The sequence below is a fragment of the Mustela nivalis genome (assembly GCF_964662115.1).
Source record: "Mustela nivalis genome assembly, chromosome: 17".
In the NCBI taxonomy this organism is placed as follows: Eukaryota; Metazoa; Chordata; class Mammalia; order Carnivora; family Mustelidae; genus Mustela; species Mustela nivalis.
This window is the reverse complement of record NC_139036.1, coordinates 54,353,762-54,379,800: the sequence shown is the minus strand read 5'-3', so window position 1 is coordinate 54,379,800 and position 26,039 is coordinate 54,353,762. Positions and strand designations below refer to the sequence as shown.

The 26,039-nt window shown below is 55.1% G+C and overlaps 2 long non-coding RNA genes across 8 annotated transcripts in view; one reads left to right on the top strand and one right to left on the bottom strand.

Moving 5' to 3' along the window:
• The window catches only part of LOC309852147, a 160,777-nt gene that overhangs the window by 119,145 nt on the left and 15,593 nt on the right, over positions 1-26,039 (top strand). For 5 of the 7 annotated variants that reach the window (XR_014305095.1, XR_014305096.1, XR_014305099.1 and 2 more), the window contains exon 2: positions 7,404-7,471. This is a non-coding gene — a long non-coding RNA (uncharacterized lncRNA). Of the gene's footprint in view, positions 1-2,098; positions 2,184-7,403; positions 7,472-26,039 lie in introns of all 7 variants that reach the window. The other 2 variants (XR_014305097.1, XR_014305098.1) reach the window with 1 other exon arrangement.
• Positions 19,836-20,859, bottom strand: LOC309850731. The gene is made up of 2 exons (XR_014304423.1): positions 20,642-20,859; positions 19,836-20,381 (listed from the first exon to the last, which is right to left on the bottom strand). It is a non-coding gene; the product is annotated as an uncharacterized lncRNA (long non-coding RNA).

Sequence of the window (26,039 nt, the reverse complement as noted above, 5' to 3'; positions counted from 1 at the left end):
GGGGGCGCTTACAGTAGCCATAGACAGGACAGCAAGGGTGCTGTCAGCTTTTTCCTGGGTGCCAGAGGAGCTTGGTACAAATGTGGCCTCAACTATTTACTAGCCTCATGACCCTGAACTAGTTTTAAATCTTTCTGTATGTCAGGGACCTTGTCTTCCACACGGGGATCCTAACTAATATTCATTCATTCTTTTAACCGAAAGAGGGCTTCATCCTCCAACAGAAGCCGATCATACAGTGGAGAACCTGGTACGTTCTCGGCAGGCAGAGATACAAACTAGAATTAAATAAACACATGTGGTCATTTCAGATGAGGTCAAGTGCTGTGAAGAGCTGTGTGGCTTGTATGGCTTGGGTGGCCCGTGTCCTGGGGTCATCATGGACGCCTCTCTAAGAAAGCACGGTCTGAGCTGAGACTCTGGACATTAAACTGTTTCAGGCTCAGGAAGCAGTAAGTGCAAAGGACCTGAGGCACCAAAGATGGGAAGCTTTTCAGCTGAGAAATAGAGCTAGTCTGCAAAGAAATAGGTAACAGGGGGAGACGTGGCCCCAGATGAGGGACTTAAGTAAAGGAATCCATGGGAAGTGCTGGGACACAGTGAGCACTCAGCAAATGACATTTTTATTATGCGGACACCTGGGCTAGAGGCTAACGAGAGCCTCGGCTGTGGTCATGGCTGTGGGGGAACATATGGATTGTGTCCATATGGGGACATATGGACAAGATGGATCATGAACCACATGAGCAGAAGAACTGACCAGGGGTAGTGACTCATGCGATCTGGGGAGACATTGTCCATGTGGGTCACTGAGAGAGTGAAGTTTAATTCACTGAATGGGAAGGTGCTGAGGGGAGCCTGGTTGAGGGGGAGAGAAGGACTTACCACCAAATGTGGACAACTTAAGGTTCTTTGGGAATCAGGGGTCAGCCTGAAGGCCGTTTGCACCCTGGAGCTTAGGAGAAAGGACAGGGGCAGGGATTTGGGGAAATCTTAAAGGACCAGTGGAGAGGATGGGCGTTCAGCAGGGCTGGGGCTGGAGCCTTGGGATCCCCGTCTATACTGGACCCAGGAGGAAGAGGAGGGGAGGGGGCAGTTCCTGGGCCTGGACACCCAAAGGAGGCCCATGAGGATCTTGATTTTCAGGCACAAATCCACTTGTCCCGCTGCATGCTTTTGCAGAGCAGCAGGCCCCTTATTTCTGGCGTGGCCTCAGCTGCTTCCATGGTGCTTGGCCTCTGTTTCCAGGCAGGGGTTATGTAAGAAGCTCCGGGAAGTGCATGGAGACACACGTCGAGAACCAAAGTGGCTAGTGTCCTCAGAGCTCTCTGTCTATAATGGCACAGGTATTTGGAAAATGCCACGGAGCAGGTCTGTTAACCCTCTGGCCTGCAGCATGTTGGCTGGGTTAAGATTCTTGGTCAGGTTTTATAGCTCAAGCCGGTGTGGACTGCACCCTTCAGGGGAAGGTGCTGCTCTCCCTTTGGTGAAATCTACAGCTGCCTCTGAAGTCACCCACACTTGCCCCTTGGGGTGCGGCTCACCCCTGCTCTGGGGATCATACAGGAGGTCCCAGGTGCACCCCTGCTGGATCTCACCTCGAACCCCAACTTGGGGTCAAGCTTGCTGTATCTCTTTCTGACTTCACAAGCAATCCTGCAACTTCCATTCTGACTGTTCTCTTTAAAAATTGTGTGAATAGTTTTATTTCCAACTTAAGACTTTGGGATGTCCATTTTATTTGTATTATCTTTGTGAATACCAAGGTTTTTTTTTTGTTTTTGTTTTTATTTTTTTTTTTCCTTCACCAAACAAGGCCTGGTCACTGTAGACATGTAGAAATAAAACAAATTGCCCATACCCCTGCTCCCCAGACATGACAGTGGTTAACCTTTTGCCTTCTCCTTCCAAGTTCGCCTTTATGAACTGTGCAATTCTGTAATCTAGTTATTTTTACACTGCTAGCAGTTCATCCTTCCCAGTTAACTTACCCCAACCTGGAAACAAGCTACGCACTTGAATGCGTGATTTAATTTAGCACCGATACCCCATGTGTGAAATGCAGACAAGAGTAATTCTGGTGTCCATCTTCCCCCAGAAATAACAGGACTGATCGTGGCTCGCGGTCGTGGAAGTCTTATGAGTGACAAAGAATGGTGACTCTCACAGCTCCCATTGGTCAGGTGAGAGAGGGGGCAGCCAGGAAGGGGTCTAGGGTGACACAGCTGGTTGGTGGCCAAGCTAGGATTTTAGCCTTAGACTGAATGACTCTAGAACCCGTAAGTGTGTGTGACATCATTTCGCTTATTCACCAAGCCTTTGTGTCGTCCCGTCTGCACGGTTTCTGCCGGATACTCGACTTCCCCTTGTCTGCGCCTGGAATGGGCAGTTTTGCCGAACGTGTCGGTGTGTTCCTCGTTCAGGAAGAGGGACACGTTTCTTTGCTGCTTCCGACCTTCCTCCAAGTCTCCTTAATATAGTTGGCACGGGATGGATGTCTCCTTCCAAAAAGTGTACACTTGCCTCAGCCTTCTTGGACTCAGAGGCTGAGATCTGGCTACACCTCCTTACAAAGACAGTAATCCCGCTGACAGTAAGTCCGCCCATTCCGGCTCCCTCTTCCCCGTCTCTTAGCTGGCTCGCCCGGAATCCTTGCGGATCAGGAGCAAGAGAACTAGATCTCTGTTGGTTGAAGCCAAAGGCTGTTGTGTGGAACTGGTTTTCTTTCCCATAAAGTCATTGTCCTGGAGTATACACGTACGGACAGAGCGACGTACACACAGACATATATTTTTGAGGTCAGGTTGTCCATATACGATCCATTCCCACGGCCCTTTGATTAAAGAGCAAGAGGACCTACTGTAGGCTCCAGGGTAGGCTCAGAAAAGCCATCTCCGTCTCCTGGAGAGGCACGTTGCAATGATTTCATGGGTAGATCACGTTGGCCCGAAGCACCGCTCGGCCTGTGTGCTCATCACCGCCTTCGTCCTCACACGGACACCCCCCCTTTGCAGGAGCCACAAACATATGAGCCCTAAATACCCCTGGGTGGGCCAGAGCTTCGTCTCCCTGTTACAGCACTGACTTGGGAGTCCGCGGGGGATTTTTTCCCCCCAGGGGAAACCCCCTGCAAGGTACACTAGGAAAGAGCGGGGAAAGCCGGCTGTCTTGCCACGGTGCTTATTTTGGTTAGACGAAGGATAATCCTCATTTGCTGTCTACTTGTCCTGACATCCCGGCAACAGGTCTTGGGTGTTCTAGCCGGTGATGAGCTAAGGGGATGGGCACCGAGCAACCCCTGTTCATGGCATCTCCTCTCGAGAGACTCCTCCACAGAGGTGGGAGGGAGAGAGAGAGAGAGGAAGAGAGAGAGACAGCATATTTATTTAGGGAAATGTGCATTTGTGAGTGTTTTCCAAGTCCACATTTCACAGTTGGGCCAGAATAATTAGGAGGTACATTGCCATCTGGGCATGTCAGTTCTTCTGTTTACTCGTTCTGAGTCAGTGCCCATTAATAAAGTCCTTGATTTGGGTTTGGGATGTCCCAACTTTTCTTTTGTGAAAAAATACCTGTCTGTCTGTCTGTCTGTCTGTTCTCATTGGGGCTTTATTGAGCGAGTTTGTAGGAAAGACCCCTGGGCAGCTGGCGGACCAGGATGGGGTGGAAAGGAGAAGGGGTGGGTGCAGAGAGAGCCTTTCCAGGCTTCCTCAGCTAGAGAATTTAAAAAGATAAACAATCCCTAATCCTGACCTGGGGGCAAATCCCAATAAAGAGCCAGGTTAATTTTTCCTGCCGATATAACCCTTGAGTTCAGTGTACGAATTAGATGGTTCCGTGGGCCTAATTTGCCCAGATCAGATTGGGTAATTATCTTTTACAGGCCTGGGTGTGATGTATGCTCCGTGTTTATCCTGCAGGGGGCTGAGCATGTGTTTGGACTTAGAGGGGCAGGTCTACCTGCCAGGCTGAGCGGGGGTGGGAGCTGCTGGGCTGTCTGCCTGGTCCAAAGCAGGCCCAGATTACCTGCGTGGACCCGGCGAGCCGGGGACGGAGTCAGGGGAGTGTTGCTGGGAGGCACTTAGGGGAAGGGTCTTTGGGCTGGCCTGGGGGCCTTTGGGAAAGAGCAGTGGCCTCCAGGGCTGCCTAAGGCCTTCCACAAAGGGTCCGCATGAAGAATGGCGGGTTTGGAGGTTGGAAGGAAGTCGAACTCTGAGTGGATCAGACGCTCATGACCTTAGGCATTTTTGTCGTCATGAGCCCCTTTCCAACATTAAAAAAAAAAAAAAATTTAAAAATGGCCTTTTCTGATCGCTGTGGTGTAGGATGACTGCCGTGCAGGCCAGATTCGTTGAGATGTGAGCTTTCATATTATACTTCTTTTATTCCTTCTAGTTTTATAAGAAATTAGAACATGTTCATGGTTGGGGGTCCTGGGCACTGCCTCCTACGCTCAGTGGGCTTTGGCCTTTCCGTACGTGCCTCGAAATGGGACCCAGTGGTTTGGCCTCCTGCCAGCGACTTGACCTGCTCTGTGGAAGTCACGCCCCTCTGACCCTGGCTGGACCCATCCAGGAGGTCCAAGAATTCTCCCACCTGCAACCTTTATTTTGGCCAAAGAGGCACCACTCACTTGCAGAGTGGGAGAAGCCCGAGTTTGATCTCGCCTGTATTTCCTGCCCTCCCTCTGCCGCGGTGCGTGGCCTTCTGTTGTCTGAGGACCGACGGAGGTGGTGATGCGCTTTCTGGAGAGGCTGCGGGCTGGGGTGGGTCTGGGCGCGCTGCAGGCCAGAGTCTTCTTGTGGCCTTGCCCGCTGGGCCCTTTGATCTTCCGTCGGAGGAATCCCGGGGGACCAGCCCCTTCCATCCTGGCTGGAGGTGGTGAGGCCAAGAACCCCTAGGTGCTGTTTGGCTCAAGGCATCCCCGGAGACCCCCGGAAGGAACCAGTCAGGTTGGGGGCACAGAGGGAAGGGAGGGACCTTGGGGGACCAGCTGTGGGTAGCCCGTGGCACAGCGGTTTGGTGCCAGGCGTGGCCTGCTGCCGTTGGCCTGTTCCGAGGGAGTGCCGTCTGCTCCGGGTCCTGCCGTGGTCCACACTGGGCACGGAAGGGCAGCGGGGAGGTGGGTGTGCAGGGCTCCGTGCGGCAGATGCTGAGCCAGGGGGCCGGGAGAGGCTGCATCCATGGGCCCCCGGGCTTCCTGGAGGCCTGCGGCCTGCTGGCCCTCAATAAGCCTGTGGGAAGAGCCCCACTCACGTTAAGGAACAGAGCAGAAAGAAACCATTCTGGGGCGCCTGGGCGGCTCAGTGGATTAAGCCGCTGCCTTCGGCTCAGGTCATGATCTCAGGGTCCTGGGATCGAGTCCCGCATCGGGCTCTCTGCTCAGCAGGGAGCCTGCTTCCCTCTCTCTCTCTCTGCCTGCCTCTCTGCCTACCTGTGATCTCTCTCTGTCAAATAAATAAATAAAATCTTAAAAAAAAAAAAAAAACCATTCTGTTGATTGCACTGCTTCCTAGAGTGTGTGTTGGGCTGGGGCTTGGATCCAGGTGGGGGATGGAGGCGGAGGCGCAGCTCTTGTGGGATGTGAGTGACGTCTCTCCCCATCTGACACTCCACAGGTCAGCTGGGCGGGTCTCAGGGCCTCTTGGACAGGGGTTGGGGAGGTTCGGGAGGGTGGAGTGGGATCCATTTGCCTGAGGTTTCAGGGGAACCGGACGTAAGGCAGGTGTTAGAGGGCACCCCTGCTAAGCCGGGGCCACCCAGAGCGTGCTCTGCGGGCCACCAGCGCTGGGCTTACCCAGGAGCTGGTAAGAGAGGCACGATCTCAGGCCGCCCCCTCAGAGCCATTGATTTTGAATTCTAAAAGAATCTCCAGATGGTCCCTACATTTCAATGCATGTTAGACTTACCTGGGGAGCTTCGGTTCTTTTTAACCCAATACTGAATTTCTGCCAATCAGAACTGCTGGGAACGAGGTCTCGGCTTCAAGATATCTTTCAGGCTGCCCAGGGGAATGGGGAACAGTGGTTTCAGCAGGTAGCCAAGTCTGGGAACCTGGAGAGTGAGAACCCCTCGTCTCCTCCAGATCTCCCCCTACCCTAGGGTTTTCCACTTCCCCACTCCCCGAGGTCAGCTTGCTTTGGTTGGACTGAAATGTCTTGGGGCTGGGTGAGCTTAGATCGCCTTGTGTCCAATTTCCTATTTCCCCTGAAAGGGTCAGGCTACAGTCCTTTCCATGCAAGGCTTGAGCTTGAATGAGGTTATGGGATGTTCCGCACCTAAGAGACTGAACCTGGGCTGGGTTTGGGGGTGGCCCTATATAAGGCAGTAACAGGAGTGGGAATCCGTTCTGCTGCCCGACTTGGCATTGGAGGGTGTGTGGTGGCAGTGGGCATTGGCTGGTGGGGTTGGCCACAGAGGACCAGCCTGGACCTGGTCCTCCGTAACTCTAGAAACCACAGGAGTGATCCAAGCCCCAAGATGATGTCTGTGTGCATCCAGGGAAAGAACAAAACACCACCCAAACAATCCTCTCCCTTGTGAGTGAAGGTTACAAGTTTTCTGTTTCAAATCTGATGGTATTATTTTTCCCCTTTTTTTCTTCTCTCTGTTTTCATTTGCCAGCCTAGGGGGCTAGAGTGATTTCTTTGAGTCTAATGATGGGGAAGCTTAGAATGGGGCTATTATCTTAAACACCTTTTGAAATACTACCCTTCCTGGTGTCTGAATCAGGTTGGACAGAGGTCGGATTTAAAGATTAAATATCTATTTTAGCAGCAGCGGCAACTCTGCCGGTAACCTTGTGCCTTTGCTCAGGAATGACACGTCGTAACCTTGCACTCCAGAAACTCACGCAGGAGGCAGGGAAGGTCTAGCTTGTAACGACAGGGACCGGGCACCGAGCTAGAGGTTCCTCATGGGCGATCCATATCATGAACTCAGACGTGCCATGTGGTCAGACCATAAAACAATTCAGATACAGTGTCATAAGAGTCTTTGAGGAAAGGGGCCCCCAAAACAGAACAACTCAGGACTGTGACAATAGATTATTATTTTGGGGGGGAGGTGTACAAGCCCCCTGTAAATTTAAGTTTTAACTTGAAAAAAATTGCTCTCCAATGTAACCTTCCTTCCATTTTCTTGTAGGTCTCATTAGAATGAACATCTGTATTTCTTTGAAAGTCACCTTCCAGTTTGCCGTGTCTGTGACTGACAGAGGAAATGGGTTTTTGCCTTTGTTCAGAAGGAATGTAGTTTTATTCTATATTAAAGACTAAACAATTATTAAACGCCTATGTTCCTGGAAGGCTGTGGGGCATTCGGAGACCACTCCCTCTAGATTTTAAGTTTGCAGATGAGTTTTACTCTGCTTTTCCTGGCATAACTTTCCCTTCTTTTTCTAGGTGAAATCAGAGCTTTGAGGCTGACCTCGGGAGGTGCTCCGAGCAAGAAAAGAAGGACAAGACAGAAGGTGAGGCGGCCGGTAATCAGAGCAGAGCCACACCCCTGCTGCTCCTCTCGCTCGGGGTGGGGGTGGGGGTTTATTCCTTCTGCTGCCAACCTCCTTTTTCCCAGACAGCCCTCCTGCACCCACACCCGCCTGCTAGCCCAGAGGGCTGACTGGCAGGAGGAGCCTTGCAGTTAGCTGTCGGAGAAGGTCCAGAGACACAGGTTAATAAATACTAACAGTCCTTGCAGTGAGTTCCAGGCGGGCTGGGTTCTCAAGGCGTCTACCTGGGTGAACTCGTTCTCACCTCTCGAAATGCTAGCAGGGGAGCGTGTCATCCCCAGCCTACAGATGAGGAAGCAGAGGAACGCTTGCTCACCCCGGGGTTGCCTTCTATCGCTGCTGACCTTCCCTCCCCTAGCCCTCAGTTTTCCCATCTGTAAAATGGGGACAATGAACGAGCCGTCCCTGCCGTGTCGTGGCACGAGATGAGAGGATACAGAGTGAGATGCCTGGCCCAGTGCCCGGAACGGACAAAGCACACAGTGAATGTCAGCGGGTGTTTTTTTCCCTCGTTAGCTCTGGATAGGATCTTGGGTGCATTGTTAAGCCTCTGTTTCCTCACCTAGAAGATGCTGGTGCTGATACCTTGTCCTCAGGGGAGGTCGTGGGTTACATGGGACAATACAGTGGATCCAATAAAAGTCTAGACCTCAGCAGATGCCCTGTCTCTTCCCTTCCTTACGTATCTTATTCCGCATGGATCAGGCAGAAGGATGGTGTCCAGTGGTGTTCACGGTGTTCACGCCTCCACCCCCTAGAACACTAAATCCTGGCAGTTGCTCCCCGGCGACTTTCGGTTTGATCCTTCCCGCCCCTTCTCCCAGCCACGCTGTTGATCTGGACTTGGGTCGCGCAAGCTGGGACGCTCATGAGGGGCCCCGACCTTGGGAATTTCTAGTCTTTCTTTCCTAAAACGATCTTGCCTTTGTCTTCTTGAAACTTCTTTCTTAAATCCAGTATTCATCCTGCCACTTTCTGATTAAAAAAAAAAGGCCAAAGAAAACCAAAAAGCCGCCGCCTTGTCCTGGTTCCCTCCTGGTTTATCCCAGCAACCAGCTCTCACAGGACACTTAATGTTAATTGCTCCCACTTCCCACCCAAATTTGGATCTTTACAGCCAAACTGACCTGCTGTGTATCCTCCCTCCCCCAACCCCGAATCTGGAATATTTCCACACGTTGCCTCCGTGCTCTCCCCGCTGGCTCCCCGGTGTGGGCGTCCGGTGGGAGGTTGGGGCTGGGGAGGAGTCCGTTGGCGAAAGGGTTCCTTGGTGGCTCCGTGTGCCCGGGTGACCAGCAGGCTGTGTGTGAGTTGGGGCGGGGACAGGACTGAGCGACTCCAGGGGACTTTCCAGGCCAGTGTGGGCACTGCCTTTGGCGACACAGCACCCTCTGCCTTAGCCCGGCTTCTCCCTTCCCTCCCCCAGGAAGAGCGGTTCATTCCTTAAGATACATGGCCCCTTGCACCCGTGGGAATGGCCTAACAGCGTTATTAGAGGCTCACTGCGTGCTGGGACCGTTCTAGGCGGAGAACACCATCTTGCTGTCACGGGACTGGCCTTCTAGTGTGGGAGACGGTGGATGGCAAACAGCAAAACAGTATATGGGTTAATTAGCTTGTACATAAGGTGACGGTGTTGTGCAAGACAGCAGACATGGGAGCACAAAGGCAGGCCGCGTGTGCAGGGCAGGGAGGGGAGGGCTGGGTGCAGCGTTGAACGGAGCAGACACCTCACTGAGGAGGTGACCCCTGTGCACACGCTCCAAAGATCTGGTCCGTGAACACCCTGGGGACGAGGGTTCTGCAGAGGGAACAGTGACATTCAGGCCGAGGACAGGAGCACGGTGGAACTGGAATGAGGCCCAGGCCAGGGGGAGCCTGGGTGGCAGGGTGGTGGCAGGGGTCGGGGGAAAGGGAGCGTCAGGCTTTCCCAGTAAGGGAACTGGGAGCCACAGCAGGATTCTGAGACCAGTGAGACAAGTGTGCTGCGGTCGCACTTCCTGGGGGCTGGTTTGGAGACAGAGAGGAGCAGAGCAGCAGGCGGCCGATGGCCCGCGCGGAAGGGGCACTGAGGTGCCGGCGCCTGTCGGGCCGGATCTCAGGTATGTGACCACGGATGGCATTTCCAGTGGGGATGAGCCGAGAAGCTTCCAGGCTGTTCCTCAGGGCATGATTCTCAGCAGCAGCTGTGGTTGCCTAATTAGGATGGCCTCTTGCACGGGGTGGTGGCGGGTCCCTCTCTGCTCCTCCCTGCCCGGGGGGGTCTCCAGGCCTCGGTCGGGCCACGCTGGGCCCAGCAGCAAGGAGGAGAAGGGAAAGGGGAAACAGAAGGGAATGGTGGGAAATGACGGGAGGAGGGAGACCAGAGGCTCTGGCTTTCCTGTTCCAGTTGTGGGGAGGGTAGTCGGGGGGGGGGGGAGCGGCCGCCCTCAGGGGTGCAGCTCGAGGCCATCCCGCATGGTGTCCCCAGAGCCCTCTGGCGGGGGCCACGTGCTCCCTCCGCAGCCTCCCTGCCTCGACCTCATCGTCCTCCTCCTCTGACTGTAGGGAGCTCACAGTTGCGGGAATGTCCTGCTTCGCCGTTGGTCCTTCCCGTCCTGCGGTCGCCGTGACCGTCCAGGTGGGGCCGGCTCAGCGTGCCCCAGAGCTCGCGCCCGACAGACGTGTCTTTCTCAGAACGTTTCCACCTAGTCGTGGTGCTTGTTAGCTAATGTCCTGTGAGCTGACGTGCACCGGAAACTGCAGTCCGTCAGGCCACACGCCTCCTGCTCCCCAGCAAAGCCTTAGCCGAGTGCACACGCCCTGTCACACTCGCTTGCAAAGCACAGGACCGTGAGCAGGGTGAGGTCTTCGCCTGCACGTTTCTCCGAGGCTCAAGTGTATTTCTGAACGACCCTGCCGAGCTCCTGAGCGCCGCTCTGCTGGGGACTCTTTCCACCCGAGGCTGTGCTCTCCTCGGCTTCCAGGCCGATGGCCCCTGGGATCGTGGAGCAAGATGGTAGCCTGACGGCTGGGCCCACAGGGCCATCGTCAGAATCAGAAGCAGCGACAACACGGTCAAATCAACGGGCGCAGATTTAATGTCCCTCCTCTCAAAGGCCCGTCCCCGTCGCTGCCTTTTGACCCCTTGGCATAAAGAACGATGAAAAAACCCGACACCCAGGGAGGACACCCTCTCCCCTACCGTCCGTCTGTTGTGTGTATGCGTGTGTGTGTGTGCGCGTGCGTGTGTGCGTGTGTGTGCGGTGGGCAGGGCGAGCGGCTGTGGCTGGGAAGAGGATTTCTGCCCTCACCATAATTGCGAGTGAAACGCCGGGGTTCTGGGAGAAAGAAGTATGTCCCAGTTCTGAGCGGCAGCGCGGATGACCTCACCCGGGAGACGGGAGCCATCCAGAGGACTCGCAGATGGAACTTTCCCTCGGGGTCCAAATGTGAGTCACCGTGGCTCGCGTCTGGGCAGCGGGCTCCGTCCCCAGGCCTCCCACTTCACCCCGGGACGTCGTGGTCACCGCTCAGGCCTGATGACTCACTCGGGCTCCCCGAGTCAGCCCCTGGGGGTGGAGCCTTGCTCCCCTCTGGCCGCTGTCCCCTCGGCGCCGGGGCCCTGGACACGATGTGCAGGACGCGTGTGGTGGGGAGAGGCCCTCACAGCCTGGGCGGGTGTGCCATGGCCACGGCTGCCAAAACCGATTTCAAAATTCAGTTTGGAAAGTCCGGGGGGCTCCCCGGGGTGCACGGGGCTGTAGCCGTGGTCTCAGAGCCCTGCAGATGGGCTGCACTCTGACTCCTGAGAATGGGAGATATGGGGCCACCCGCCCCCAGGGAGCGCCCTGTCACCCCATCGCCTCCTCCAGACAAGGGGAGGTCATCCAAAAGGCCAGGTGCTGGGGGGGAGGCGCTGGTGAGGTGTCAGGTTTCCCGCCACGCCTGCGCACTGGACATCTTCCGATGCTAGAAACAGTGTCATCTTTTCTCAACCTGACAGTCTCGCACCTGCCAGGAGCCCCTGGCCGTGAGACGCCCAGCGCGGTCCAACCTGAGCTCAGCTGTGTTTAGCATCTGTTTTGGAAACCAGGTGGCGGGAGGGACTTTCTCAGGATTAAACAGGAGTAAATCCCCAAACGATTTCAGTGACGTTTCGGGGTTTGTTGTTTGTTGTTGTTTTGTTTTGTTTTTAATTTTTCATATTTCTCTCTCTCTCTCTCTGTCTTCAATAAAAATCCTTTTTGTAGGAAAATACCATATAAGAGTCGGGGGACGAAGGGTTCCCTGACAGTTTGTTCTTCCAGGCAAGGTTTATTTAATAGGTGTCCCCAGAGCCCATGGAACCTGGTCCTGGTCCTGCCAGGCCAGGCCTTTCTCCCACCTGACGCAGTGCACAGAGAGCATGGCCACAGTCATGAGACTCAGTTTACCACCCCAGAGCCTCTGTCCTTCCCCAGAGTGGTGGAGCCAACATGGCTTCACAGTTTCATGCTTTGGCTCCTTGTTGAGAACTTTCCACGTCCAGTCGTCCTTCGTTTGGCAGTGGAGGAGTGGGAAGGTATGAGAGTGCTCTTTAGGGTAAAGGTCCGAGGTGACAGAGACCTGACCCAGCATCGAGCCCAGGGGACCACCTGTCCCGCACCCATCTCTGACATCTCTCCAGACTCCCTGGGCCCCGGGGTCACCGTCCCTGCTGAGGGAGTGGGTGGGTTGGGGGCAGGGCAGGGGCTGGCTCACGGGGACACTTGTGTGGCCCTGGCCGTGAGGGTCGACTTCGCAGGGCGCAGCTGACTGGAGACGAGGGGGTCGAGGACATGGGCACGAATGTGCCTTGGCCCAGGTGTGAGAACATGTACGGAAGGCTCGGCCTCTGGGTGACTCAGTCTGCAAGCAAACTATGCAAGGGAAGTGACTCACTGTCAACCCTGCGCGAGAACTCCTGAGGCCAGGCCGCCAGCACCTGTCTGGGACGGGGTTAGTTATTAACGCTGCCAGGAAGACTGTCATGGGAACCGGACGCCGGCCAAGATTGGGCTTCCCAGAGCCTGCGGAGCCTCACGCTCACCTTCCGAGGGCTCCTCTCCGGCCTGAACCCCGAAGGCAGAGGAGCCCACGCAGCTCTGGGTTGTACCACGTGTCCCCGGGCGCTCTGAGGATGACACACATTCCACCCAGGACGAGGAAGGGGACCGAGAAGTGGTTTGGTAAGGGGAAGCCTTGGCCGGAAGGCTAGGTCCCAGGAGCCAGCCTGACCCCGGGCATTCCAGGCGGCGCGGGCTGTGGACGGGACTGGCCCGGGCTCGCGTGCAGGTGCCGCCTGCCGAGTCCTGGCTCCTGGGCCTCCATCAGCTCTGCCGTGAATGCCTCTGGGGGGTGTGGGCTCTGTCAGGCCAGGGGCCCCAGCCAAGGAACCCCACCTCCTCCTCCAGAGGCCTGGCCCGAAGATAATTAACTCCTGCCCTGTTGACCTGTGGCCCCAGAAGTGGGTAGCCTTCTTCCAGCTCTTTCCTGCTCTGAAGTCACCCAGCCTCTTCCTGGGGTGGCTTGAGACAGCGTGATACAACAGGGGACGGCTTGGAGAACCTCTGTGGGGCAGGTGGGCAAACCTCAAGAGGAGAACGAGGCCTCAGGTCAGCTCTGCTTTTCCTCCCTCTTTCTCCAGGCCAGGAAGAGTACACACGTACACAAGGGCTTCTCCTTCTGAATCTCAAAAGGCAGGCTTCGCCACTCTTGGGAGAGGCCCAGCCCAGACACAGGTCAGGCCTGCCCCCGCCGGTCCCTGCCCTTCCACGTGCAGCCGTCGAGCAGAAGGAGGACGAGGGATGGACCAGGAAGAGTGGGAGTTTTAGGCAGTCAGGCTTCCCAAGGTCCCCAAAAAAGCAGCCCAGCTCCCAAAGGGAAGAGCCGCCCCCGGTATTTGTTGTCTCCCGTGGAAGGCCCTAAAGCGCTCGGGAGCCACTCAGGGGGGCGGTGGGGATGCCACCTGCCTGCCTGGGCTACGGACGGAGGGCACTGGGCTCCTGGCCGGGACACACGCTCCCTGGGTGGCCCTGAGCAAGTCATTCAGCACTCAGGCGGTTTCCCCATCTGTAAAGTGGGAAGAATAACATCACTTGTCCTGCTCCCCTGACAGAGTCTGTGTGAGGCCAGCTGAGATCACTGAGCACTGTGGCGAGGCTTCGGGAGTGGCCAAGGGCCACCCAGATCGGGGATGAGGCACTGTGCAGGGTCTGTGGTCTGTGCTCCCCGGGAGGGTGGCTTTCCAGACACCCACCTGTGGCCTAAGAGATCCTTGGACCTCTCACGGCTGATAAATCACCATGTGGCAGGTGTCCTTTGTCTGGGCTGCAGCAGGAACAGAGATACTGCCCTTGGCTGCTGCAGAGAAAGCTCCTCTGCCTTCTCTCCCTTCTGCAGTGGGCCGACAAGGAGCAAGGGCCTTATTTCATAGGCTTTCCTGAGGAACCCACCACCTGCCCATATAGAAACTCTGGGGGCGCTGGGTCTCAGTCTGCCTAATCGTGGAGGTATTGATTTAATGATCTCTGGCCTTGTGGTCTGTCACCGTCTTGCCACAAAAGAAGAGAGAGGTGTGTAGGAACGTCAGATTGTATCTCGTAGTGCGGTTTATGGAGAAGTCGCTCTGCAAATAGTCGTTGAATATACACATCGTCAAATTCTTTGTTTTGTTCCAAAATGTTCCACATATTCAATGAAAGAAGGAATGCTGGCGTTTGCGGGGGAACACCTGGTGAGTGTCTTTTCCTTGCCCAGCACCGTGTCAAGTGAATCCAGCACAGTTCCTGCTCTCCTAAAGCCAGACTCTCCCTGACCGTCTCATTCCATCTCCTGGCCAGACCAGGATCTCCGCTGAGGCTTTCCAGAGAGGTGTTCTCTGCAGGAACCTTGCACAGTGGAGAATTCCATCTCTCCTGAGGCCGCACGCCCTTGTCACGGCAGGAGACTCTGTCTGCCTCCTAGTCCTTCCAGAAGCGATTGACATCTGGGACCAGGAAGAATCCTAGCAGGCCTTGTGGAGTTGCTGAGACTTGAAGTAAAGGAAGCTGGAGGAGAGAGTGTCGTGGAGGCCACCTGTGCAGTGCCTCGAAGAGCATCCCCCACAAGTCACGGCCACCCAGAACCTCAGATGTGACCGCGTGGTTGCAAATAGGGTCTCTGCAAGTATGATTCACGAAAGATCCATTGACAAGTTGGAGAGGAGAGTCAGGGAACAGAGAGACACAGAGAGGATGGGGGGTCTCCAGATGGGAACAGAATTGGAGGGGAGCATCCATAAGCCAAGGATGGCTGGCAGCCAGCAGCTGTTGGGACACATGCCCGGAATAGGTTCCCCCTCCCAGCCTCTGGAAGGAACCAGCCCTGCCCACACCCTGATTTTGCACTTCCATCCTCCTGAACTAGGAGGACAGAAGTCTCTGTTGCTTTTTGCCACCAGATTGTAGTAATTTGTTAGGCACGCCTTGGTCTAAGAGTATGAGGCTGACAAGAATGTGCTCTCTGGTAGGGTAGAACAGGCTTGAGGTGAGGGGTCCCTGGGACCAGACTGCTTGTGAGGAGACAGGACTGATTTGCATGTTAGGGACGAGAGTCTGCAAGCCCACTGGCCCGTGGGCTGAGGGCCATGATGCCAGGCTGAGGTGCGTGTATGAGCAGAGACCTTCGCCAGGGGACAGTCTTCCCAATCCAGAATGGTACCCAGCCTGGATTCTCAGCCTCTCTCTCTGCCAAATTGTGACTTATATGTTGACAGACGTAGTTATAAGTTGCTTACTGTTGGAAAATTTTATAAAAGGAAAATACTCAGGATCTGTACTCAGTTATACATCCATCCTTTATTTTTAAGAAAATGATATTTCAGTGTTTTTATGGTTATATAGTATTTCTTTGTTGAACCCATGGAATAGTTACTTTTGAACAGTTCTTTGATGTTCCTCCAGTTTCTTATTTTGCCATGAAAGGCTCTGAAGACCAGCCTGGTAGCAAGAACTTGATTCATATCCATCCTGGTTTCGGGGGGCTGCTGTAACACGTCACCAGCAACTGGGTGATTTAAAACAACCCAAATGTAAGGCACCTGGTGGCTCCATGGGTTTGGCATCCAACTCCTGATTTTTGGCTCAGGTCGTGATCTCAGGGTCATTCATGTTCCTCATTGGGCTCACATGCTGGGTGTGGACCCAGCTTAAGCTTCTCTCTCTCCTTCTCCCTCTGCCCCTCCCCCTGCTATGCAGGGAAATGTGTGTGGATACTGTCCTTCTCTCTCTCTCTTCAAAAACAACAACCCACCAATGTGCTGTCTTACAGTCCCGGCAGCCAGAAGACCGAAATGAGCCTTATGGGACAAAAATGAAGTCGTGGGCAGGGCCCGTCCCTTACAGAGCCTCCAGGGACAAGTCGTTCCTGGCCTCCTGCAGCTTCTGGAGGCTGCCACATTCCTTGGCTTGTGGCCACATCACGCCAGCCTCTGCCTCGGTGTTTGCGTCCACCTCTGTTCTCTCTGTGCTCAGCCCTCCATCTGCCTCGCTCTGATAAGGACCCTTGTGGTGGCGTTCAGAGCCCATCTGGATAATCTAGCATCCCCTCTCCCCATTTCAAGACTCTTAACTTGATCCCCCCTGCCAAGTCCCTTTTGGCACGTAAAGCGACATTTACAGGTGCCGGGGGTTTGAACGGTGACTCTCATTTTTGGGGTGTCCTTGACGAGCCCATCCCGATGTCCGTAACTGTCTCCTCACAGTAAATTTTCGTCCGTGGAAACACAGGACGCAAGGGTCTGACTAACGTTGCATGAAGCATCTGGAGAAGGCACTCCGTGTCCCATGGATTGACTGACGTGATTTGCTACTGTCCCTTTAAGAGCCCTTCTAGGAGTCTGACCCCATAGAGAGGCTGGGGACTGAGCTCCCCATTACAGGAATCATTTAGCGTCGGCCTCTGGGAACCTCGGGGCTAATGAGATAATTCACATTAGGAGAGGAAGGAAATGAACGTGGCCTGACATCCTTTCTGTCTCTCATTTATATGATTCACTGAAACCTCCCCCTCTTCCCCCATAGTCCCCCCCCCCTCCTCCGGCTGCCCCTTTGAATTCTGGTTCCACTGTCCACCCTCCTTCTGCCAGCTGGGGCTCTGGTGTCCAGCAAGTCCCAGCACGCCCCGATGAGGCGCCCGGGCTCTTTGCTCTCCAGCTGCGCCGGAGAATCCGTTCTTCACCTCTTTCTTCTCTTTTTCCCGAGCCTCACCCAGCTCCTCTCCACCCCCACCCCTGCCCGGACCAGTGACCAACCAACTGGTGTCTGCGGGACCAAAGAAAAGAGAAAAGCTTCTAACAGAACACAAGCAGGCTCCAGGGGACCTACAGGCCCAGGCTGCCAAGATTTTGTTTGCCCCCTCGCCTGCCCTCCCCAAGCCCCCACCCTGGACTTCGGGAGGGAAGGGGGAGAGAGAACAAGAGAGAGAGAGAGAGAGAGTTCTCTTCCTGTTTTGTTCCGCTGCCTACACTTTTGGGCAAAGCTGTGTCTGCAAACATGAAAATCCAGTTTGGATCTTTCATTAGAAAAGCGTGAAGTAACCCAAGGTTCAGGCCATTTGAAGTTCAGATCCGACCCTGGGAGCCTCTCTCCCCGGCCCTGCATGCAGAACACAGGGAGACCCCGGTCCTCGTGGGCGCGCTGCGGTCACGGTTGCCCATTTCCTGGAGGGACGCCCGCTTGCTTTGCTCCGACCTGCTGCTGGGGGCTGTGCCAGCCTCCCCTCCCCTAAGCCCGGGAAGGGTCCCCGGTGTCCAGAGGGAGGTGTGGCTCTCTCTCTTGCCCCCGGTTTATTCTTTTCCTCTTCTCATCCTCCCCGAGGGAAGCCATATGGTCGAGTGTTCCAAGTCAGGGCCAAGGGCCAGAGCTGCACTGGCCCCGGGGACAGTCCAGCGGCCCTGATGTGCCTTGTGGGTGGCCTGTCCTGTGAACTTGCTGCCTGACCTCCCCGGGCCTCTGAAAGCCCAGCTGCAGCCTTGGGTAGCAGCCTGGCCGAGTCCTGACGGGCGGGTGCTGAGGCCCCGTGTCCCCCGTCCATTTGGCACTCACGCCCCTTGCCGTCCAGGCGGCGGTGCTGGGGCCAGACCCTGGAGGCCCCCTTGCCCGTCTGGGTGGCCTGAGCTGTCTGTCCGGCCACTAGTGTCTCCAGGGAGGAGAGGGGCAAGGGTGGGACCCAGGAGCTGCAGCCCAAGGACGTCCATGTGCTTCCAGGTAGAAAAGCAGCAGAGCTGGAGCTCGATTCATGTCGCCCCGTCTGCCCGGCTCGCGGTGGGGGCTCCTGAGGCGGGGCCGTGTCCCCTGTCCCCTGTACTAAGCACGCAGTCCCACACATGCAATCTAAGGGCTACAGACAACATTATTGATAACAAAACGAAAAGAGAAACGTAACGTCAGATGGGCCTGGAGTCCCTGTACACCTGTGAGGTCTGGTCTAGACCAGGAAAATAACCAAGCGCTGGCTCATCGTCCCCCCTTCCCAGGAAGCGCGCTCCTGTGTTTTTTTGTACAGATGGGGTAGGTGCGATGATGCTGACCGATGCCCTTACGGAGCCTTTTGCGTTTCACTCAGTCCTCACGGTGGTCCTACAACGGACTAGGCACTGTTCTCCTTCCTGCTTACCGTGTGGGTCACAGGGTGTTGGGGGCACTTGCCCGAGATCTGGGACTCTGTCCTCGATTTGACTCCGTTCCTGTAAGCGGAGATGTCTCCAGTGCCACTTGCCTCCGGACTGTTTTCCTGCCCGTAGGGATGAGTGTCGGGCGCCCACGTCCCTCCCACACGTGGAAGATGACTAGCCTGGGTTGCTCGTGTTTCGCTGGTTCCATCAACCATTCGTTCGTTTGTCCGTTGATGTGTGATGCCACAGCGAGCCTCCCACTGCCCCGGGACACACCTGCGAGGTGCTGAGAAGGAACGTTCGGAGCCCCCGAAGCCCACCGGCATGGCAGTCCTGGGATGCACGAGCTCTTTCTCTCCCATGTGGTTGACTGTCCTTGGTGTTTCCGATCAAGACAGGTCAGAAATCCCGCCGTGTCCTCACTGAAGGCTGGCCACGGGCCCTCCCACGTCTGGGTAGACAGGAGAGCCCCACAGAGGACCCGGTGAGGGCACCTGTGCATTTATCCCTCCTAAGGAAAGAGGGTAGCACCCGTTGTCCTCTGGAACCCCATCCACGGCGTGATTCGCAGAGGACAGAGGAGCTCTTGCAAGGCTTGCAAGTAGGTGTCTCTCTGTGCCCGTGGTCCCCGTTGTTAGAGCAGAGCCGGCCGCTCTGGGGCCCCGTGCCCTATTAGCTGTCGTTAAACAGGCCATCTGAAGAGGGAGAGACGGGCCTTGTGGTTGGCCATCGGGTGGCCCTGGAGGGACAGGCTGTGTGATGAGGAGAGGACAGAGGGGAGGGTGGGACTGGGGTCCCTATTATCTTGAAAGTCCATCTTTAGGCACAATCTAATGGGGGTAAACAAGAGACCCAGGTTGGCTGGTTCGGAAGGGTCTTTGATCCACCTAGAAGTTAATGCTTTTCAGTGGAGAACCGCAAAGCGGCCCCACCCAGGGCCACAGAGATAACAGGCGGGGGCAATCACAAACCACCAGCCTCTTGATAATGCCCGGTTTTATTGAGGTCTGGTTCTCACCCAATGGGAACACATCCGGCGAGCATCAAAGGGAGCAGGCGTCACCTTGTGCAAAGAATCCTCTGCCCTCAGGTGTGTGTGTGCTGGGGAGGGTGCGTGTGGGGCCATGTGTGCCCAGGGCTGCCCGTTGGCAATTTCCTTCCTACAGATCAGAGGCCACCAGCCCCCAGGAGCCTTGACCAGCTGCGAACACCATTTCACCCCTTACATGTAAGGGACTCACCGTGTCATTTCGTGCTCGACTCTGTGTCAAAGGCGGTTGGTAGAATGATGTCAAGGGAGCAATGAGGTGGGCACCCTGAGGACGTGGATCCTGAAGGCCTCTCATTCGGGGATCTCAGGCTTGCCCTTTTGGGGTCTTTTGGAGGTCTCTATGCTCCGTAGAAAGAACCCCGAGGATGTATTCTAGGAAGACATGGGCCGTGACGGACTGTGGGAGAATAAAGGGGGAAGCGCAGAGTCGCACCTTTGTAGGGGGGTGTTGATGGAACCATTGGTGGAGGGTAGTCCCAGTGGAAGGAGCATCCCCCTCCGCTAGCCCCAGGCCGTGCGCCTTGGCCGCCTCGTAGTTCCTCTGGGCAGTCAGGATGCTGGACCGCAGGCGCTGGCCTCTGGAGACAGCCGCAGAGAAACACCACCATACAAACAGAACATCTGGAAGCTTTTTAAAGTTTATTTTTTAACACATTTGCAAGAGTCAGGACATTTGCACACGAGGTTTACAGGCTGGAGGGAACCGGGGGTTTTGTCAAGCGGGAGGTAGATTTTGAGGCTGGAGAGGGGCCGTAGTACAGGGAGAGGGGTGGGGGCACCTGGAAGTGGCCAGTGCCAGCAGCCAGTCCTGCACACGTGAGACTGGGATAGCCCAGGAGCCTGTCAAAAGACCCCCCGGAACAGAAAAAGGACCCGAGTTCCTTCCTTGCTTCCTCCGCACCCGTGGTACAGAGAACTGGAGTTCTTCTACCTTGTTCCGGATCGGCTACCGAAGGAGCAGAAGGCAGGACCTCTGAGAAAGGATGGGAACGTACTGGTGGGCTCTGTTGTGCTGAACCTTAGCTCCCTAGAGACTCGCGGTGGGGTCAGGGGGCTCTACCTCTGAGGGTTACAGACTCCTCTTCGCATCTGGGCTAACCAGGCAGGGCTGATGCCCGCGGGACACAGAAAAGCCAGCTCCTCCGGGAACTACCAGGAAGGGATACCTAAGAATGCCAGAGCCCTGAGCTTCTCTCTTTCCCCTCCTCCTCCTCCCCCTCCTCTTCCTCCTCCTCTTCTCCATCGCCTGCCCCACCTCCCCCAGTGCCATCCTGGACTTAATGGTTTGGGCCAAGGGAAAGGAGGAAGAGCTTGCCTCAGCATTTCAGGCAGGCCAAGCAGGCAGGAGAGTCATGGAATAAAAGACAGTTCCCAGCAGGAGAAACAATTCACACATGACCTCCTCTTTCTTTTCCGGAGCACCAACCTGTCCATCTCTCCCTCTCTCCATTGCTGGTTTCTCACTGAATTCCTTCCTTCCTGCTCCAACCCAGCGTGGAGCCCCGGCCAAGCTGATTTGCAGGGCTGCGCTCAGTGTATGGGAAATCTCCCTTCGCTCTGAAGGCATCCTCGTGGGAGGACTGGGGTTTCAACGCCCGGGGAGTTTACCAATTGGAAGGAGAATTAATGCTCCCCGTTTCTAAATAGGCCCTAGTGCCATACCACTGTCTTTATTAAGATGATGCTTTTTGTTGAATGAGCTCATGTTTCTAGCTCATGGGAGCTGGTCCATTGTGTGCTGTTTATTAGGGGAGGGAACTGAGGCTTTGTGTGGTTATTCATGGGAGACACTGAGAGGTGTCCGCCCAGTTCTGATGGGAAACGAGGTGACACAGCCTCCAGGAATTCCTCCCCATCTAGTCACCCCATCTGGCGACGAGGATGCCCATTCCCAGGTTGACAGCTGTCAGGCTTTTACAGCGTCTGCCTGGGAGCCTCTTGTGGGCTTCCCGTTGTCAGGATAGTGGTGGGTCACCTTCCCCGGCCTGGGGCCGTCTCTCCGCTGGGTTGCTGGCACACGCTGGAATCACCTGGAGAGCTTTAACTGCTACCTCGTCCTGCCCTAGCAGATTCTGATTTAACCCAGCTGGACGGAAAATTGGGATTTTGAGAAGCTTTCCACAGGATGCTAATGTGTAGGCACGGTTGAGAATGAACCACTACCAAGAGAAAGCATTTCTTGACTGGGAGTGACTTTGCTGAACCCCTTTTCCACCCTTCCTCACTTACAATGTCTAAGACACTTTTCAAGGTCACACGGACAGGAGAATGCTACTGGATCTAGTGACTAGAGGTCAAGGATGCAGCTAATCATCTTACACTGCACAGAGCAGCCCCCCGCCCTGCACACACACCCTGATGAAGAGTTATCTAGCCCCAAACATCACTTCCAGAGCTGAGAAATTTTGCTCTAGAATAGTGTTTCTCACACTTGAGTGTACCAGAACCACCTGGAGAACTTGTTAAAACACAGACTGCTGGGCTTCACTCCCAGGGTTTGGGATTCAATAAGTCTGGGGTGGGGCCTGAGAATTTGCATTTCTAACAAGTTCCCAGGTCCTTGCTCAAGCTGTCCGTCCAGGGCTGCACTTTGAGAATCACTAGTCTAGACTGACTCTGAATCCTGTTTTTCTAGATCTGTGATATATTGTATCCATTATGGATGCTAGAAAACTCTAAAATGGCAATGACTTAACAACAAAGAAGAGCATTCTCTCCCACATAACAGAAATCCAGAGAAAGGCCATCCAATGCTGATTTGATGGTTCTGGAGTTACCAGGGACCCAGGTTCCCATCTTCTTGTTGGATCATCTTAATGCGTGATTCCCATCTCCAGTGTCCTTCATAGTCCAAAATGGCTGCTGGAGCACCAGCCATCATGTCCTCATTGAAAGCAGAAGGTGAGAAAGGCAGACAGGAAAACAATGGCATCTTTCCAACACCTTTTGGACACACTTTCCCGAGGTCCTACAACACTTTTGTTTATATTTCTTTTTTTTTTTTTTAAAGATTTTATTTGTTTATTTGACAGAGAGATCACAAGTAGGCAGAGAGGCAGGCATAGAGAGAGAGAGAGGAGGAAGCAGGCTCCCTGTTGAGCAGAGAGCCCGATGTGGGACTTGATCCCAGGACCCTGAGATCATGACCTGAGCCGAAGGCAGCGGCTTAACCCACTGAGCCACCCAGGCGCCCCTTGCTTGTATTTCTTTGGCCAGATCTTGGTCACGTGGCCATAGCTAGCTACAAGAAGAGCTGAGAAATGTAGTCTTTTTGCTTTGGGCCACAATGTGTCAGCCAAAACTTAGAGTTACGTTACTAAGTAGAAAAGGGAGAATACATGGTAGGGTAATCAACTAACAGCTTCTGCCCATATGTCCGTGCCTAATCCTTCCTAAGAGTGACCATTACTATCTGTGTATTTGGCATCTGCCGTGTGTTTTCATGCCATATATCATTTAATCCTAACAGCTCTGCAAGACACATAATAACATCATCTCTGTTTTTCGGATGATGGAACCGAGACTTGCAGAGATTAAGCCACGAGCCCAAGTGACAGTCACAAATGCTATAATTTGAGACCCTGCTTCCTGGGCTGCTTCTTGCCTTGGCCGCTCTCGGGGACCTGACCTCTTCCTGCTGAGCCGGCAGGGTGTCTGTTAGACATTTCTTTCTTTCTTTCTTTCTTTCTTTCTTTCTTTCTTTCTTTCTTTCTTTCTTTCTTTCTTTCTTTCTTTCTTTTTGTGTTAAAGATTTTATTTATTTATTTGACAGACAGAGATCACAAGTAGGCAGAGAGGCAGGTGGGGGTGGAGGGGAAGCAGGCTCCCCGCTGAGCAGAGAGCCCGATGCAGGGCTTGATCCCAGGACCCTGAGACCATGACCTGAGCTGAAGGCAGAGGCTTTAACCCACTGAGCCACTCAGGCACCCTGTTAGACTTTTCTAAGCCGAATGTGGGACCCCGTCCCTTCTGACCTGCCGCATCCCACTGTCACCTGCGTCCTCACTGCAGTCCCCTCTTCTGTTGATCTAGCAGGAGACAGAGGCCTGGTTTGCTGCACAGACACGATTGGTTCCCTACGGCCGCCATGAAATTACCGCAAACTTCGTGGCTTAAAACAACACACATTTATTCTCATACGTTCTGGAGGCTCATTCCACTGGGCCAAAGGCAAGAGTACCCCAAGAGCTCATTCCTTCTGGAAGTGCTAGGGCAGAATCCATTTCCTTGCCTTTTCCAGCTTCTGGAGGCCCTATGTTTCCGACTCTTCCCCAAATGACTCCAGACTCCTGATGCATTTTCACATTTCTCTCCCTCTCCTGTGTCACATCTTCTCCCTATCCCAGACCCCACCCCCCGCCTCCCTCTAACAGGGACCCTCTTGCTGCCGCTTGGGGCCCACCCGGGTCTTCGGGATCGTCTTGTGCACATCAGACCCCTTCTGCCACCGAGGGTCGCATGCCCAGGTTGCCCAGATTAGGACGTGGTGTCTTTGGGGGCTGATACCCAGCCAGCCACAGGGGCTCTCTCGCTCCTCTGCACCCTTTCCTGGTCCCCAGTTTTGCTTCCGTGGGCTGTTCCCAACCAGAACGCTGCCTGCATTTCACTTCGGGGGGGTTTTCAGAGAGGCCGGAGACAGGTTCTGAAGGGCAAGGCGGTGAGTCGGAGATTTGTCTAATCAGCCCCAGCAGCCGAGGCAACGGGCATGAAAACACTCAAGTGGAAAAGGAGTGGGGGAGGGGGTCCTGCCCTGGAGGTGGCAGTGACCTCACCTGGACGTGACGCACGCTGGACAAGCGTAAGCAGCAGGGACAGTCACCGGGAGGCAGGCTTGGCAAACCCTCAGGGCTGCGGGTTTCTAGGTCACCTTGCAACCCCCCAGGTGCCTCCTAATCTCGGAGTCCCCTCTCGCCTTTCTCTAGGCTCCTGGAGGTGTGTCTTTGGCCAAATCCAAATGCTACACGTAGCAGAGTTTATGGGAGGCGGGAGGGCCCGGAGCGTTAAGCTCCATTGGGCTGGTTCTGTCCTAACTTTATTTTCCTTTCCGGCAGTGATTCCCTTGTCCCCCCAACACCCACCCCATCCCGCCCCCACTCCCCCCACCCCCCCCCCCGCCCCCGCCCCAGCCGCCTTGGCTCAGTCTGCCTGCTGGGATGAGTCTGGGGTGTTGTATGTTTTGCTTTTTATTTTATTTTGCAAATGCCTCCCAACATTCCCCTCTGTGTTTAACGTCCCCCTGCCAAGTGCATGCAGTTGCCGGGCAACAAGAAGGAAGTCCCTGTGTGATCCACCCGCCGCTGCCAATTCATTTGCTCGCTGCGTGCGTCTCCCTGGGGAAAAGGCTCCTTCTGGCCCTCGGAGAGACAGTGCGGAGGGTGGCTGCCCAGGAGGGACGGGAGGAAAGTTCGCAGAACGGTGGGGCTCTTCGGGGTGTTTTCAGGTCCAAATGAAAGAGCGTCTGGAGGGCCCGGGCTCCACCTGGGTGAGACTTGTGCTTCCCCCTTGGTGGACAATCAGAGAGCCTCTCGGGACCCCAGAGTGCCTCTGCGTGGGCCACGCTGGCTGGTTTTCCGTGGGTCGGTGGCTCTCACACGCAGACGCCCCCTCCCTGCAGCTCTCCTGCAGAGGAAAGTCTTCTGCGTTCTCTCTGCCCGTTCTCCCGTGAGCAGGCCCTCACTGGTACCTCGTCCCGTCTCTGACAGTGCCTTGTCTCTGGTGTCGCAGCCGCTGCACACATCCCTGCCAGGGGGGTAGCCAAAGCCCACGGGAAGGACGGCACCCCTGCACAGGCTGGGCTGTTAGCGACCCCCGAAGGCCTGCAGGGGGGCTGCTGGTGGGGGCCCATTAGCCCAGACCGCCCCCAAAATCTCCAATGTGTGTCCCGCCGCTGTTGATGTCCTTCTGACCTCGTGCTTGGTCAGTGTCCCCTCTCTCCCGAGGCCTGGAAGGGCAGGGCTTGCCTGTCTGCTGTCGGTCCGGTTCCACAGTGTCTCACCCGGAGTGGTCCTGGGGAATGGACCCCACGTTGTTCCTTGGGGGTGGACGGAGATCGTCGCAGTCCAGAGGCCTGGATTATTCGTGTCTGGGAGTAGGCCCTTTGTTTGCCTCGCTGGGCCCCATCTATCTTCAAATGGGGACGTCCCCTGAGGGCATTTGGTGGCACTGACTCTATTGGCCCCTCGGCAATGGGGAATCCCAGGGGGTGGTGGGAAGTCAGGAAAGTACATGGAGCCCAAGTCCGTCTTCGCTTCTTTGCCGTCAGCATTTGGAAAGCAAACGTGTTAAGCTGAGTCTTCCCGTTTCCTCCAAGGGACCCCATCAGTTCTGGATAATTTCCTAATTCGTTGTTAAGGGATTTGGGAGAACAGACAGAAGTCCCCACTCAAGTGGGCATCAGGATAGGGACCAGACCCTTGCTGTCCTGTACTGAGAACACCGGCAGTGTCTGTGCCTCAGTTTTCCCGTCTATAAAGTGGGTCACCTAACACCTCCATGCTCCCTGCGTCAAATCTCACGGACGACGTCGTGATGGGCTGGAAAACAAGCCTGCGGTTCCTCTGGGATAGTTGGGTTCAGCGCTTTGCTTTTGTGTGTCTAAGTCAGCTGTCTGGTATAGCGGTGAGATCCGTGTGGAGGGTTCCTGGAGGGAATTCAGTGTAGAGGACGTACAAACAGGCCTTCCTTTTTTTTTTTTTCTTTCTCTGTCTTAGCGCAAATAGTGATTTTTGCACTGTGGGATCTGTTCACTGGCTAGACCGTTACGCGCTAAAGACAGGAGAGTCTAGCTCACTGCGGAAAGGGAGGAGGCAGAACCGAACTCTGAT